We start from the raw sequence: 15,324 nt of genomic DNA, 5'->3' as shown, positions 1-15,324 counted from the left end.
GTACTGAAGCCCCTACAGGCACGAGAGAGAAGCCTCTATAGCCACGGGAGTGAAGCCTGTACATGCACGCACGTGGGGTTGTCGAGGCACTAGTATTAACACCCTCTGCATACACAAACGTGTGGTAGCAGTGGTATGTGTCAGAGTACCCAGCTAGAGAGTTTAAAAGTCTGTACAGACATGGGAGTGAAGGCCGTACATGCATGGTAGTGACGCCTCTATAGACACGGGAGTGTGGCCCCTAGAGGCACGAGTGGGCAGCCCCTATAGCCACGGGATTGAAGCCTCTACATGCACGTATGTGAAGCCCCTATAGCCACGGGATTGAAGCCTGTACATACATGAGAGTGAGGCCCCTACAAGCACGGGTGTACAGCCCCTATAGCCGCGATATTGAAGCCTTTACAGGCATGGGAGTGAAGCCCTTTGAGGCATGGGAGGGAAGCCTATGTAGACACGAGAGTGAGGCCCCTATAAGCACGGATATGCAGCCCCTATAGCCACAGTATTGAAGCCTCTAGAGGCACATGAGTGAAGCCCCTATTGGCACGGGAGTGAAGCCTCAATAGCCACGGGAGTGAGGCCCCTACATGCACGGGTGTGCAGCCCCTATAGCCAAGGGATTGAAGCCTCTACATGCATGGGAGTGAAGCCCCTACAGGCACGGGAGTGAGGCCCCTACTCGCACTGGATTTAAGCATCTAGAGGCACGAGATTGAAACCCCTACATGCACGGGAGGGAAGCGTCTACAGTCACGCACTTGGGATTCTCGGGGCACTGGTATCAACACCCCCTACATACACAAAAGTGTGGTAGTAGTGGAATGCGTTCGAATACCCAGTTAGTGAGTTTTAAAGTCTATATAGCCACGTGAGTGCAGCCTCCATAGCCACGTGAGTGAAGCCCCTAGCAGGAACGGGAGTGAAGCCCGTACATGCACGGGAGGGAAGCCTTTGTAGACACGGGAGTGAGGCCCCTATAGGCACGGTGTGCAGCCACTATAGCCCCGGGATTGCAGCCTCTACATGCACTGAGTGAAGCCCGTACAGGCACGGGAGTGAAGCCACTACACAAACCGGAGTGAAGCCTCTACACCCACGAGATTGAAGCCTCTATAGGCATGATGGGGAAGCCTATATAGCTACGGGTTAGAAGCCCCTATAGGCACGAGAGTGAACCTATACCGGCACGAGTGTGAAGCCCATACGAGTACCGCAGGGAAGCCTTTACGGGCATGGACGTGGGGTTGTCGAGGCACTGGTATCAACACCCTCTGGATACACCTAAAAATAAGCTTATTGCTCGCTGATGACATGCCTCTGCTTCATTGCAAGCATGTCTCGTCCACCCATCAATCCATTGCATCAAAACTAGTGTCATTAATTGTTTTATGTATACATACGGTACTTTGAAAATAAAAGGGCGATATCATAAAACCCTAACACTCTTTATAGATCTAGCACACAAAGAGCTTCAGCAAAGGCATCGCAAACTCCACAATGGACATGGAATCGGCTGCCTCCAGCAGCAAGAAGATGAGGTTCGTGCCACCATGGAGGTCGGTTGTACATCTGCAGACGAGGAGGGCAGTGTGCCCTTCCACTAGGGGCAAGGACAGGACGGGAGAGTGTACGCTCCCTAGGAGCATGCACAGGTGGGTCGAGTGCACAAGTGGGTCTGGGCAACAAAAAGGTGGATCTAAGAAACAAGAAGGTGGATCTTCTAAGGACCTCATCAGCGACCTCCCAGACGCCATCCTTGGCTAGATCATCTACCATATGCCTATCAAGGATGGCATCCACACACAAGCCGTGGCCTCTCGGTGGCAAAATCCATGGCGCACCGCTTCGCTGAACCTCGACTGTCGTGATATCCCGGTCACTCGTGTCTTTAACAGTCTGGAAACAATTAGGTGTGAAATTATCTGCATTCTTCCCACAAAGTAGGTAGTCGAGTCCACTCACGCCGGAACTCAATTCCAACCTCTCGACATCGACTGCCGTTTAGAATCTGCCGCTAACGATATTATCCTTCCTAGAGCCATTCTGTCGGGCCACGAGGGGTCCGTTCATCGCCTCTGCATCTCAACGATATACCTCCAGTCCCAACCCAGTGCCATCGATGAGTTGCTCCAATTTGCAAAACTGGACAAAATCCAAGTGACTGAGTTCTACCATGTGTTCCCAAAATTCTGCCATCGGGCCGTCAACCAACCACACCGATGCCCTTCATATATGCCCTCAGCACCGATGTCCATCTCGAGGTTCTACTCCTCCCTCCACAGTCCACACGGTCACATTCACCCTCCAAAAACTAGCAGACAATCTAGTAGAAACAATTCGCATCCTAGTACTCAAGAGACTTTCACTGGTGGAAGTTTACATATCGGAGGTCTCATTACACAACATGATCCACTCCCGTTGCCCTGCCGTGCCATACCTGCTGCTTGTTTGCCACAAGGAATTATGCTACCTGCGAATAAACTCACCTAATCTTATCAGCACCGCCATTCATTGTGACAGAGGGAATCTCAACATCGAGGATGCACATTCACTTCAAAGATTGCTCCATGATTCTATAGATACACGGTTGGAAATAACTATTGTTTCTGCACCTAAATTGGACACCTTGGCAAAAAATTCAGATTTATCCGATGAATCAAAGGTCGTCTTTGGTTCTACAGTTATTCAGGTATTGGTATTGCACAATACATTGTGCCGCATTCACTTTCATAAACACAAAGTAATAACATAATCTACCATATAAAATGAATGATCTGTCCATACACAACATACCAAGAGTGATGGATTCCGTCAAGACCTTATATATCTCGCAGACATGTTTTAAACTAGATGAGTTTGTTGGTTTGTTTTGATGCTTTAGATGCATGCATAACCTATTTATCTAGGTGATCATCTAACACACAATGAGAACCCGTACCACAGTAGCATACATAGTATTCTATGGCCTTCACATACGTGGTATCCCATGGGCTTACCCATACATAACAGTAATGCAATAACGGTTTTAGTTGCTCTTTATATATATATATATATTTTTTTTATTTTGTGTTTGTACAACAAGTGAACATTATTGGCGGTATTTTAGGTGTTTTCTAGACATTAACTATTTTTCAGTCTTCCTGTATATCTAGGCAACATGATGGGATCACAGAGGTTTAACAAATGAATGGTGCCAAAAGCACTAGGTGTTTTTGAAGATTCATGGGATTTACTTGAAGACAATAACACTTGAATAATATGAAGACACAAGGGCAAACATTGAGTTTGTGACATTTTTTATTCAGAATGCAAGCATACTACAAACCATCAAGCTCAAGTTCAGCTTGCACAAAGATTTCACGGGTAAATTCTACCAACAGCAAGAAAAGGTGCTTCAGATGCACAAAAGGGCTTCTAAGTGTGCTAGTATTGAACTAACAACAAGTTGCGAGCAAATGCATCTGGATTTAGCAAACACACGCGTCGAGTATTTGGAATTGTCAAATCCATTCATTTGCGAATGCTGAAATTAGGGCCTGGGAGATGCAGTTGTCATCTTCTAATTACTGTGTAAAGCATAGAGGTCTCGTGTAAAACTTGTCACACTAATAGCTTGTGTTTAGTAGAAGCAATAATAATGACATCAATACTGTGCTTTCTCTTATCATGTTCACTACGTGTTTGTGCAACCATGGAGGGCTTAACAAAAAAAAGGGTTGAGCATGCTAAAAAACAAACCTAGTTTCTTATCCTCTTATTATCAGTCATTTAGCATCTAATTTTGATGCACTGCCGCATGTGGGGGAATATGATGTTGTCTGTGCCTCCACATCTCTCGTGGCTTCAAGCCTATGCCTACGACACTCAAACTAGATTGAACGGATAGAGTGAATAGAGACACAATACCATGCCTCTGTAGTCCATGCCTACTCTCATTGAATTTTCCGTTAGACATAATATCTCATTCACACGCACACGAACGTGCTTTACCCAGAGTTAGATCTGTGCCCCTGTCTCTCTCACTGAATCTATTGTCACGGGAAACATTTAAGGAACCAAATTGAACATCGTGCCTACACTTCATGTAGTCTCGTGCCTCAACTAGAGTGTCAATGGACCCTCTCATACTCCATCGGTTAATTAAAACATTTGCAACTGATTCGCACAGACGTGCCCCCTTGGATTGTAAAATCATGGTTGTTTAAGTGAACATTCAACCAGAATATTTCGAAGCACAAAGGCACGACCGTGATTCCTGAGGCAACTGAAGCTTTCTACGTGCAAATCTAAAACCTCATCATTCTCTTTGGTGGCCCCAAGTACAAACCCCTCGTTACTATAAAAACAATATCCGACTAACCCACTGTATAACACTCACTATTCCTCTCTCGCCCTCTCTTCTCTTTCGGTCCTCAAACTCACTACGATTCGTACATTATCTCGCTATTTTCGCATCAACTTTTTTGTATGATCTATTCCATATTGGAGATTTTTGTTTCTTCGTGTAGTAAATCGATAGATCTATGCTATTACGACTAAAATTTTGCGGTGATATCATACATATCCGCTAAATGCGAGAACGAAGCTTTGCATGCTGTCAATATCCAACATCAACGACCTCGTCGGAGCAGGAGAAAGCTCTACAACCGCGAGCGAGGTACGACATACGAGACGTAGGAGACAAATAAACTCCACCAGTGTGGGTGGAGGTTAAAGGTGAACGTTAGAGAAAACCCAGTAGCACTGTGACTAAAAACGGTGTGGGCGGAGGTTAAAGGGGAAAGTGGAGGAGGCGTTGCGCGGTATCCCTTACTGACAACGGTGTGGTTAGAGTGGTCGTGGGTGCGTAGATGACACTGATAGATCATCAGTTGAGGAATGTGCTAGAATTAGAAAGGAGATCCGAGCATGTGGATGCAAAATTGACGTATTATTAGATAGATGTGTGTAATACAATGCAACTGGCTAATACCACACATAATTACTTAGATAAATTTTCAGGAAACATATATCTCGCAATGGTACTTCCATAACTAGCTCGGCATACATATTTGCATTGGCAACAAAGTAAACACTAGTTTCCTGTTATAACTACTGCATGAACTGAGCTGTCATAAATCAAGTGGTTGCACATGTCTTTTCAGTACTTTGCGTGTAAACGTCTCTTTACTCGAACATGCTTGTGTTGATAATTTCATGCATATCAAAATTCACATATAACTTCTTATACATTTTCTATATAATTTGTAGGAGAATTATGAGTTGCAAAACCTGTAAAAACATCAATTGCCCTGGATTAGAAACAGACGGTTGATGTACTACTATAGCACTTCACGTGCCGCTATGTTACGAGACATGCATTGTAAGTAGAAAAGTTTTGGCACGACATGCAAATAAATTACTACCATGTTACGTTTCTCATGGGACAAACTAGAAGATTTTGTGATCCCATTACAAGCATATGTGCACAATCAGCAAAATGATTGCATTTTTCAAAGAAGATCTTTTACCAAATGCTAGACTACCGCGTGAAGCATTTTTTAGGAATCGGGAAAATCCTGCATTTTAACTAATTCAAGAATTGCTTCTTACTGATTAAAGCATTTTAATTTTATTGCAGGGAGCACGTGGTTTCGTTAGTGAACCAATGGAAGCAACGAGCTCTGGAAGAAGAAGGCAAAATTAAGAATCCCGTGCTTTTGACAAATGAAAATCTCTCATATGAATTAAACATCACTAATGAAATTGTCAAGTCTAAAATTCATGGACCTGGCTAGACAAAGTTAATGAGTGATTATGACCTTCGCCAGCAAGATATCATCATCATAAACTTAGATCGCTAAGGTCTCTCTATTCGAATTGATCTGAGGCTTAGTGAATGTCGAGGAGGTCACAGAGCACAACCAAAACTATCAGTTGGTATGGTTTTCATCTACCCCTACAACAACTTCTGATTTGTGTTATGATTTTTCTTTCGGCAATGTACCTTGTTTCAATTAATATTAATGATCCTACCCCTTTGTTTAAATTTTATATACACAAAACTATTCACACAACTATTCAAAGCTACTTGTGATTTTAAATAAAACATTAGCAATACTATCGGCTATGCCTTTAACTGCACTAACTGAATCCAAAGATTCTCTCTCAGTATAACTTCATGTACTTTTCCATGCCATTATTACTTTAGGCAAATTGGCATAACAATTTTTTATTTATTTAGCTCTAGATGAACTTGATGCTTTGGAAAAATAATACATCAACATGATAGTCCATACACGAGGGTTAGAACTGTCATATAGACAAATGGGAGACCTTATCTACTTTCTCTTCGACGCCCATGACTTCCCAACAATACCATTTGTCCACCATCTCAACGTCACAAATATCATGACTGACAGGCTAGTAAGTGATTTTTTTTTGTTTTGACCTACTAATAAAATTCACTAGTAATTAAGTTGTTCTGTGTGCATGCTAAAAAATAGCTGCTTCTCCGTCATAGCAATTTGCATAGAATTACATCAGCTGTTGTAAAAACAATGAAGGCCAAGCTTGTCTACCTTCCACCAAGAGGCGATGTAAGACTTGTACAGATCTATGAAGAAATCGACGTTAAGATGACTTACTCGATACAAGCTAACGGAAGAATGGAAGTAATAGGGTTTTCGGATTTTGCAGAAGAATCTCAGCTGAGGGTTGGCTCAATAGTCCTGATCACGATTGAAAAGCACTGGCCAAGAATGCGAGATATGAGCTTACTGCGCCTTATAATTAATGATATCTCCGGAGTAGTGTCCTGGTAGTGTCCTACCTAGCAGACTGCATGATGCGTTTTACTATATAATTATGATAGGAGGTGGTCGTATATACTAAATATATAATCATGTCCAACTAGACAGTGGTGTGAATTTAGAGTTAAAAACAATCCAATGTTTACCTTCATCACTTTATTATATATAACTGTGGTGAATTAGAAATATTCATTTTGGATGTTATCTGCGAATTTGAGAGATGTTTCAACACCATCTCGTGACACTACTACAAAAATTATGTGGACAGTTTGATCTCACAACTAAACTCATAAGTGCTATTGTCACTATGTTGAACGGAAATGCTTCTGCCCGAAGACAAAGCAGTGCTCATTGTTCTTCTCCTATGCCCCTGCACAATCACTATTAATATTCTAGCTCACGTTCGTGGCTTTGGTACACACGGAACCGTGCCTGTACAACCAGTGCACACACGGAAACGGGGTCACATCGCAATGATTTCCAACACACAGGGGCACGCGCGTGGCCCTTCCCATTGAAGAAGCGTGCCCCGGAGGTCTGAAGATCAATGCCCCCGTTGAGTTTCACCGACGAAAGACGTGCACCGCGGGAGAGCCATGAATGTCGCCTCTCACCTAAGATAAGAGGTTAAACCCTGTTACTATGATAATGCTTGCAAAACCGTGCACGCAGAGGCTACAAGCCCGTGCACAGTCACATGGTCATGGATTTACTACACATGGAACCGTGCATGTGCAGCTCAACAATCTCCATCACACAAGGGCATGGAAATGTGTAAATCCAAACATTAAAAAAAACAGAGTTATATATATTTTTAGCCGTCTGGATCTGCGCGCCGTGAAGACCTAACCGTGTGTCCAGATCCACACCGCATAGAGCGCTTCTCGTAGGCGACGCGAACCAAGCAATGGAGACGAAGGTGGAGATCCAGCCCGGTGCCCCAAGCACCAAGATGGCGAGGCCCGCGCCACCGACGACGCGCTCCTTTGGGGGTTTGGCGGTAGTGGCTGGAAGCGGCGTGGGTGCCCTTGCTGGAACCGAGGATCAGGAAGAGGAGTCTAGTTCGGACCGCATCAGCGACCTCCAGCACGCCATCCTCGGTGAGATCATCTCCCATCTCTCCACTAAGGAGGGCATCCGCACTCAAATCCTCTCAACCCCGCGGCGCCCTCTTTGGCGCACCGCTCCTCTGAATCTGGACTGCCGTGGCATCCCTCTCCCTTGAGTTTTTAACCCCCTTGAAAAAGCAGATTTTGAGTTGATTTCCTCTTACTTCGCCATAACAAGGGAGCTCGTCTGCATAACGTACACTGGAACGTTTTTTAGTGGAGAACCTGTCGGTGATGTTGATTTGAACATTCCAGAGGCCATCTTCTCAGGCCATGAGGGCGCAATTCACAACCTATGTATACCGGCGTTCTACCTCCAATGCAGACCCTCAACCGTCGATGCATGGCTCGAATCCCCAGATTGAACAATCTCCAAGTGCTTGAGTTTTACTGCATGTTCCCACGATTTATGAGACAACGCGACATACTACAATTCTCGTGCCCTTTGCTTATGCCATCACCACTGGCATTCAACACTCAGATTTCCTCTTCTCTCCACACCATCACCTTTGCTCTTTGCAAGTTCCCAGAAAATTATGTACGGGCGCTTAAACTACCACTGCTCGGGAGACTATCGCTTGTGGATGTTGATATATCCGAAGTCTCATTACAAAGCATAATCGACGGTAGCAGTTTCCCTGCACACAAATGCCCGATGCTTGTTTGGACAATCAAGAGCCATTGCATCAGAATAAACTCACCTAACCTTATAACATTGGCATTTGTGGTCACCATGGCAAAGTTGTTATATAGGATGCCTCCTCACTTCAACGGTTGATTTGTGATGATTATAGCGAGAACTTGCAGATAGTTATTATCTCTGCACCTAAACTGGATGTCTTGGGCAAATTATCTGATATTTTTGATGAATCCAACATCACACAACACCGTATAGTTATTCAGGTATTGACTTTCCACAATATTTTTTAGTTGCATTCATTCGAACAAAGCAAGTTCCATGTAATCCAATCTTTATTATGTATTAATATTATGTTTTAGTGTTCATGAAGTGTTTGCCGGCGGTCAACACATCCACAGAGGTACAATCTGTCAAGACGTTGCTTATCAATATGGATTATAATGTGGGCGCGGTCATTGCCTTCGTATAATGCTTCAGAAGCTTGGAAAACTTGTATATCGAGGTGATCATTCTCACACACAATGAAAACACATACCATGTGCTACTTCTTGATCTTGCGTTAGTTTTCCCTTGAAGGGGAAAGGGTGATGCAGCAAAGTAGATAAGTATTTCCCTGAGTTTGTTGAGAACCAAGGTACTAATCCAGTAGGAGGAACAAGCAAGGCCCCAATCATAGTACCTACACAAACAATCAAACACTTGCACCCAATGCTAAAAAGGGGTTGTGAATCCCTTCAGAGTTATTTGCAAGGATGAGATCTGATAGAGATAGATATAAAAGATTGCGGAAACAAAAGTAAATAAATTTCTGCAAGATATTTTTGGTATTTTTGGTTTATAGATCTGAAAGTATAATATGGAAAATAGACCCGGGGGCCATAGGTTTCACTAGAGGCTTCTCTCATAAAGGAAAATAATATGGTGGATGAACAAATTACTATCAAGGAATTGATAGAAAAAGCGAACAATTATGAAGATATCCAAGGCTATGATTAAGCATATAGGCATCACGCCCGTGTCAAGTACACCGAAATGATTCTGCATCTACTACTATTACTCCACACATTGACCGACTCCTGCCTGCATCTAGAGTATTAAGTTCATGAAGAACAGAGTAATGCATTAAGTAAGATGACATGATGTAGAGGGATAAACTCAAGCAATATGATGAAAACCCAATATTTTTATCCTCGATGGCAAAAATACAATACGTGCCTCAGTACCCCTACTGTGTCACTGGGTGAGGACACCACAATATTGAACCCAAAACAAAGCACTTCTCCCATTGCAAGAATTACCAATCTAGTTGGCCAGACCAAACCAATAACTCGAAGAGACTTGCTAAGATATGAAATCATGTATATAAGAATTCAGAAGAGATTAAAATAATATTCATAGGTAATCTGAACAGAAACTCACAATTCATCGGATCTCTACAAACACACCGCAAAAGAGTATTACATCGAATAGATCTCCATGAAGATCATGAAGATCATGGTATTGAAGATCAAAGAGAGAGAGAAGAAGCCATCTAGCTACTAGCTATGGACCCTTAGGTCTGTGGTGAACTACTCACGCATCATCAGAGGGGCAATGGAGTTGATGTAGAAGCCCTCCGTGATCAATTCCCCCTCCGAAAAATTACCGGCAAAGACTCCCAGATTGGATCTCACGGGAACACAGGCTCTGGGCGGCGGATAAGTATTTTCGTGGCTCTCTTTAGTGATGGAGGAATATTTCGGAATTTATAGGCCGAAGAATAGGGTTAGGAGACTTGCAGGGGCCCCAAGCCAGTGGGGCACGCCCCCTGGGGCGCGTCCTGCAGGGTTGTGGCCTCCCGACAGGTGTCCTTCCCCCTACTCCAAGTAGTCTGGGTTTCTTCTGGTCCAAGAAAAATCATTCTGGAGATTTTATTCCATTTGGACTCCGTTTAATATTCCTTATCTGCAATAGCAAAAACATGAAAAAACACAAATTGGCACTAGGCTCTAGATTAATAGGTTAGTCCCAAAAATAATATAAAACAACATATTAATGCATATAAAACATCCAAAATAGATAATATAATAGCATCGAACAATCAAAAACTATAGATGCAATGATAAAAACTGAATTTTTGATGTGGAATGCTACGTAACATATTTATCCATGTAATATTCTCTATTGTGGCATGAATATTCAAATCCATAATATTCAAAACAAAAGTCTAATATTGACATAAAAACAATAATACTTCAAGCATACTAATAAGCAAATTGCTTCCTTTCGAAATAACATGGTCTTAGAAAGTCATCCCTGCAAAATCATATGGTTTGGCTATGCTCCATCTTCACCACACAAATTATCTAAATCATGCACAACCCCGATGAAAATCAAGCAATTGTTTCACACTTTTTATGTTCTCAAACCTTTTCAACTCTCATGCAATACATGAGCGTGAGCCATGGATATAGCACTATAGGTGGAATAGAGTATGGTGGAGGTTGCAAAAAAAGGAGAAGATAGTCTCACATCAACTAGGCATATCAACGGGCTATGGAGATGCCCATTAATAGATATCAATCTGACTGAGTAGGGATTGCCATGTAACAAATGCCCTAGAGCTATAAGTGTATGAAAGCTCAAAAAGGAAACTAAGTGGTTGCGGAAAAGATGTAATTCCACTAGTTAAATGAAAGTGACAAAATAGGAGACTCTTTATGAAGAACAGGGTGCTACTTGGTAGCACAAGCGTGGAAAAATATAGTAGTATTGTCCCTTCTCTCTTTATCCCTTTTTTTATTTTCTTTTTTTCTTTTTTGGTGGGCTTCTTTGGCCTCTTTTATTTTTTATGGGCTTCCTGGCCTCTTTTATTTTTTTGTAAAGTCCGGAGACTCATCCCAACTTGTGAGGAAAGGAAATCATAGCTTCCATCATCCTTTGCTCACACGGGACAATACTATAATAATGCAAATCATCACACTTTTATTTACTTACAACTCAAAGATTACAACTTGATATCGGAAGTGATGGTGCGTGTCATAAAAAACGGGACGGTGGTGTTGCATGGCAATATATCTCGGAATGGCTATGAAAATGCTATAATAGGTAGATATGGTGGCTGATTTGAGGAAAATATATGGTGGCTATTTTGAGGAAGGTGGGTTTAATGTACCGGCGAAAGTTGCGGGGTACTATAGAGGCTAGCAAAGGTGGAAGGGTGAGAGTGCATATAATCCATGGACTCAACATTAGTCATAAAGAACTCACATACTTATTGCAAAAGCCTATTAGTTATCAAAGCAAAGTATTAGACGCATGCTCCTTGGGGAAGGGTTGGTAGGAGTTAACCATGGCGCGATCCCGACCTCCACACAAAGGTTGACAATCATTAAACAAATCATGCTCCGACTTCATCACATAATAGTTCACCATACGTGCATCTACGAGAATCACAAGCTATAACACAAGCATTTCTTCCAATTCACAATTACTTACTAGCATGACTCTCATATTACCACATTCATATCTCAAAACTATATGCAAGGAATCAAACTTCTCATCATATTCAATGCACTTAATATGAAAGTTTTTATTATATGCCTCTTGGATGCCCATTATATTAGGACTAAATTCATAACCTAAACCAATTATCATGATGTTTAAAGAACTCTTAAAATAATATAAGTGAGGTATGAGAGTTTAGTAATTTCTATAAAATAAAACATTGTCATGCTCTAAAAGATATAAGTGATGCACTAGAGCAATATTGCCTAGCTCAAAAGATATAAGTGAAGCACAAAGAGTATTCTAATTAATTCACGATAAAGTATGTATCTCTCAAAATATGTGTGCAGCAAGGATGATTGTGGCAAACTAAATAGTAAAGACTCGTATCATACAAGACGCTCCAAGAAAAACACATATCATGTGGTGAATAAAAATATAGCCTCAAGTAAATTTACCAATGGATTGAAGACGAAAGAGGGGATGTCTTCCGGGGCATCCCCAAGCTTAGGCTCTTTGTTATCCTTGAATATGTATTGGGTGCCTTGGGAATCTCCAAGCTTAGGCTCCTGCCACTCCTTATTCCATAGTACATCAAAGCTTTTCCCAAAACTTGAAAACTACACAACACGAAACTCAACAGAAAACTTATGAGATCCCTTAGTATAAGAAAAATAAATCACCACTTTAGGTACTGTTGTGAACTCATTATTTATTTATATTTATATAATATTTACTGTATTTCAACTTCCCTATGGTTCATACCCCCCGATACAACCCATAGATTCATCAAAATAAGCAAACAAAATAAAGAAAACAGAATGTGTCAAAAACAGAACAGTCTGTAGTAATCTGTTTACTTCAAATACTTATGTAACTCCAAAAGTTATGATAAATTAGGAAAATCTGCGCAATTCGTAAATAAATCTGGTTTAACTAATTCAGAGCAAAATCACGTTCCAGTGAATTTACAAAATTCTTGGACTAAGAGCAAAAGTTTCTGTTTTTCAGCAAAATCAACTTGCAAACACCGTAGACCATTCTGAAGGTCTTATTTGGATCAAACACCAATTAAAACAGGAAAACACAATTATTACAGAGGTAATAATGTCTGAATAACTCAAAAACATAAGCAAAAACAAAACATAAAAGTAAAATTGGGTTGCCTCCCAACAAGCGCTATTGTTTAACGCCCCTAGCTAAGCATAATGCAATAGATCTAGGTATTGTCATCTTTGGTATGCAATCCATAAGTAGCTCTCATAATAGATTCATAAGGTAATCTTATTTTATTTCTAGGAAAGTGCTCCATGCCTTTCCTTAATGGAAATTAGAATCTAATATTTCGTTCTTTCGTATCAATAATTGCACCAATCGTTCTAAGGAAATGTCGACCAAGAATAATAGAGCATGTAGGATTGCAATCTATATCAAGAACAATGAAATATATGGGCACATAATTACTATTTGCAACAATAAGAACATCATTAATCCTTCCCATTGGTTTATTAATTATAGAATCCGCTAGATGCAAATTTAAAGAGCAATCATCAAATTCATGGAATCCTAGCACATCACGTAAAGTTTTTGGAATCGTGGAAATGCTAGCACACAAATCACACAAAGTATGGCACTCATAATCTTTAATTTTAATCTTAATAGTAGGTTCCCACTCATCATAAAAAAAATTAGGTATAGAAACTTCCAACTCAAGTTTTTCTTCAAAAGATTTCATCATAGTATCCACAATATGTTTAGTAAAAGCTTTATTTTGATTATAACCGTGTGGAGAATTCAACATGGATTGCAACAAGGAAGCAAAATCAATCAACGAGCAACTATCATAATTGAAGTCCTTGAAATCCAAAAGAGTGCGCTCATTGCTATTTAAAGTTTTGACCTCTTCCAACCCACTTTTATCAATCTTATCATTAAGATCTATAAACCCCGAATCATTGGGACACCTTTTAACTAAAGTTGACTCATCTCCAGTCCCATCCTTTTCAAGATTTATACTAGAAAAAAAAGATACAATAGGAGTCACATTAATCACTTTAAGATCTTCATCAATGCTTAAAGATTCTGGGTTCGCGACCATTTTATTAACTAAGGTGGCTTGTTTATCAGAAATTTGGGCTACTAAATTTTTGAGGTGCAAACTGAGATTTCAAACCACAAAATTCCTTGGCCATATCATCAAGTTATTTATTCATGTAATCAAGCATAAACCTTTGTTCTTTAAGCTCGTTCCTAAAGAAACTAGTATGGTCAAATTGGGGCGACATGAACCCCTTAGGATTATTCTCAATATCTTCCAACTTCTTAAGATACGAATCAAAACTTTAGGGTTGAGCCATGGAAACGAACAAACAAAAAATATGAGCGGATGAATGGCGAATAAAAAGGAAAATGTTTTTGGTATTTTCTGAAAATCATTTTAGAACTGAGGGAGAGGAAAACGAGAGGCAAATGGCAAATAAAGTAAATGCATTAGATGAGTTTGTGATGGGTACTTGGTAGGCTTGATCTTGTTATGTAGCCGACTCGGCAACGGCGCCAGAAATCCTTCTTGCTACTTCTTGAGCTTGCGTTGGTTTTCGCTTGAAGAGGAAAGGGTCATGCAGCAAAGTAGGTAATTATTTTCCTCAGTTTGCTGAGAACCAAGGTATGAATCCAGTAGGAGGAACAAGCAAGGCCCAAATCATAGTACCTACACAAACAATCAAACACTTGCACCCAACGCTAAAATGGGGTTGTGAATCCCTTCAGAGGCCATCTATTTGCAAGGATGAGATCTAAGAAAGATAGATATAAACGATTGTGGAAACAAAAGTAAATAAATTGCAGCAAGATATTTTTGGTATTTTTGGTTTATAGATCTGAAAGTATAATATGGAAAATAGACACAGGGGCCATAGGTTTCACTAGAGGCTTCTCTCATAAAGGAAAATAATACGGTGGGTGAACAAATTACTGTCGAGCAATTGATAGAAAAGCGAATAATTATGAAGATATCCAAGTCTATGATTATGCATATAGGAATCACGTCCATGTTAAATAGACCGAAACGTTTCTGTATCTACTACTATTACTCCAGACATCGTCCGACTCCTGCCTGTACCTAGAGTATTAAGTTCATGAAGAACACAATAATGCATTAAGTAAGTTGACATGATGTAGAGGGATAAACTCAAGCAATATGATGAAAACCCCATCTTTTTATCCCCGATGGCAACAATACAATTCGTGCCTCGCTACCCCTACTATGTCACTGGGTGAGGACACTGCAAGATTG

This window comes from Hordeum vulgare, chromosome 3H (assembly GCF_904849725.1).
Source record: "Hordeum vulgare subsp. vulgare chromosome 3H, MorexV3_pseudomolecules_assembly, whole genome shotgun sequence".
NCBI lineage: Eukaryota > Viridiplantae > Streptophyta > Magnoliopsida > Poales > Poaceae > Hordeum > Hordeum vulgare.
Note: the sequence above shows the minus strand (reverse complement) of the source record.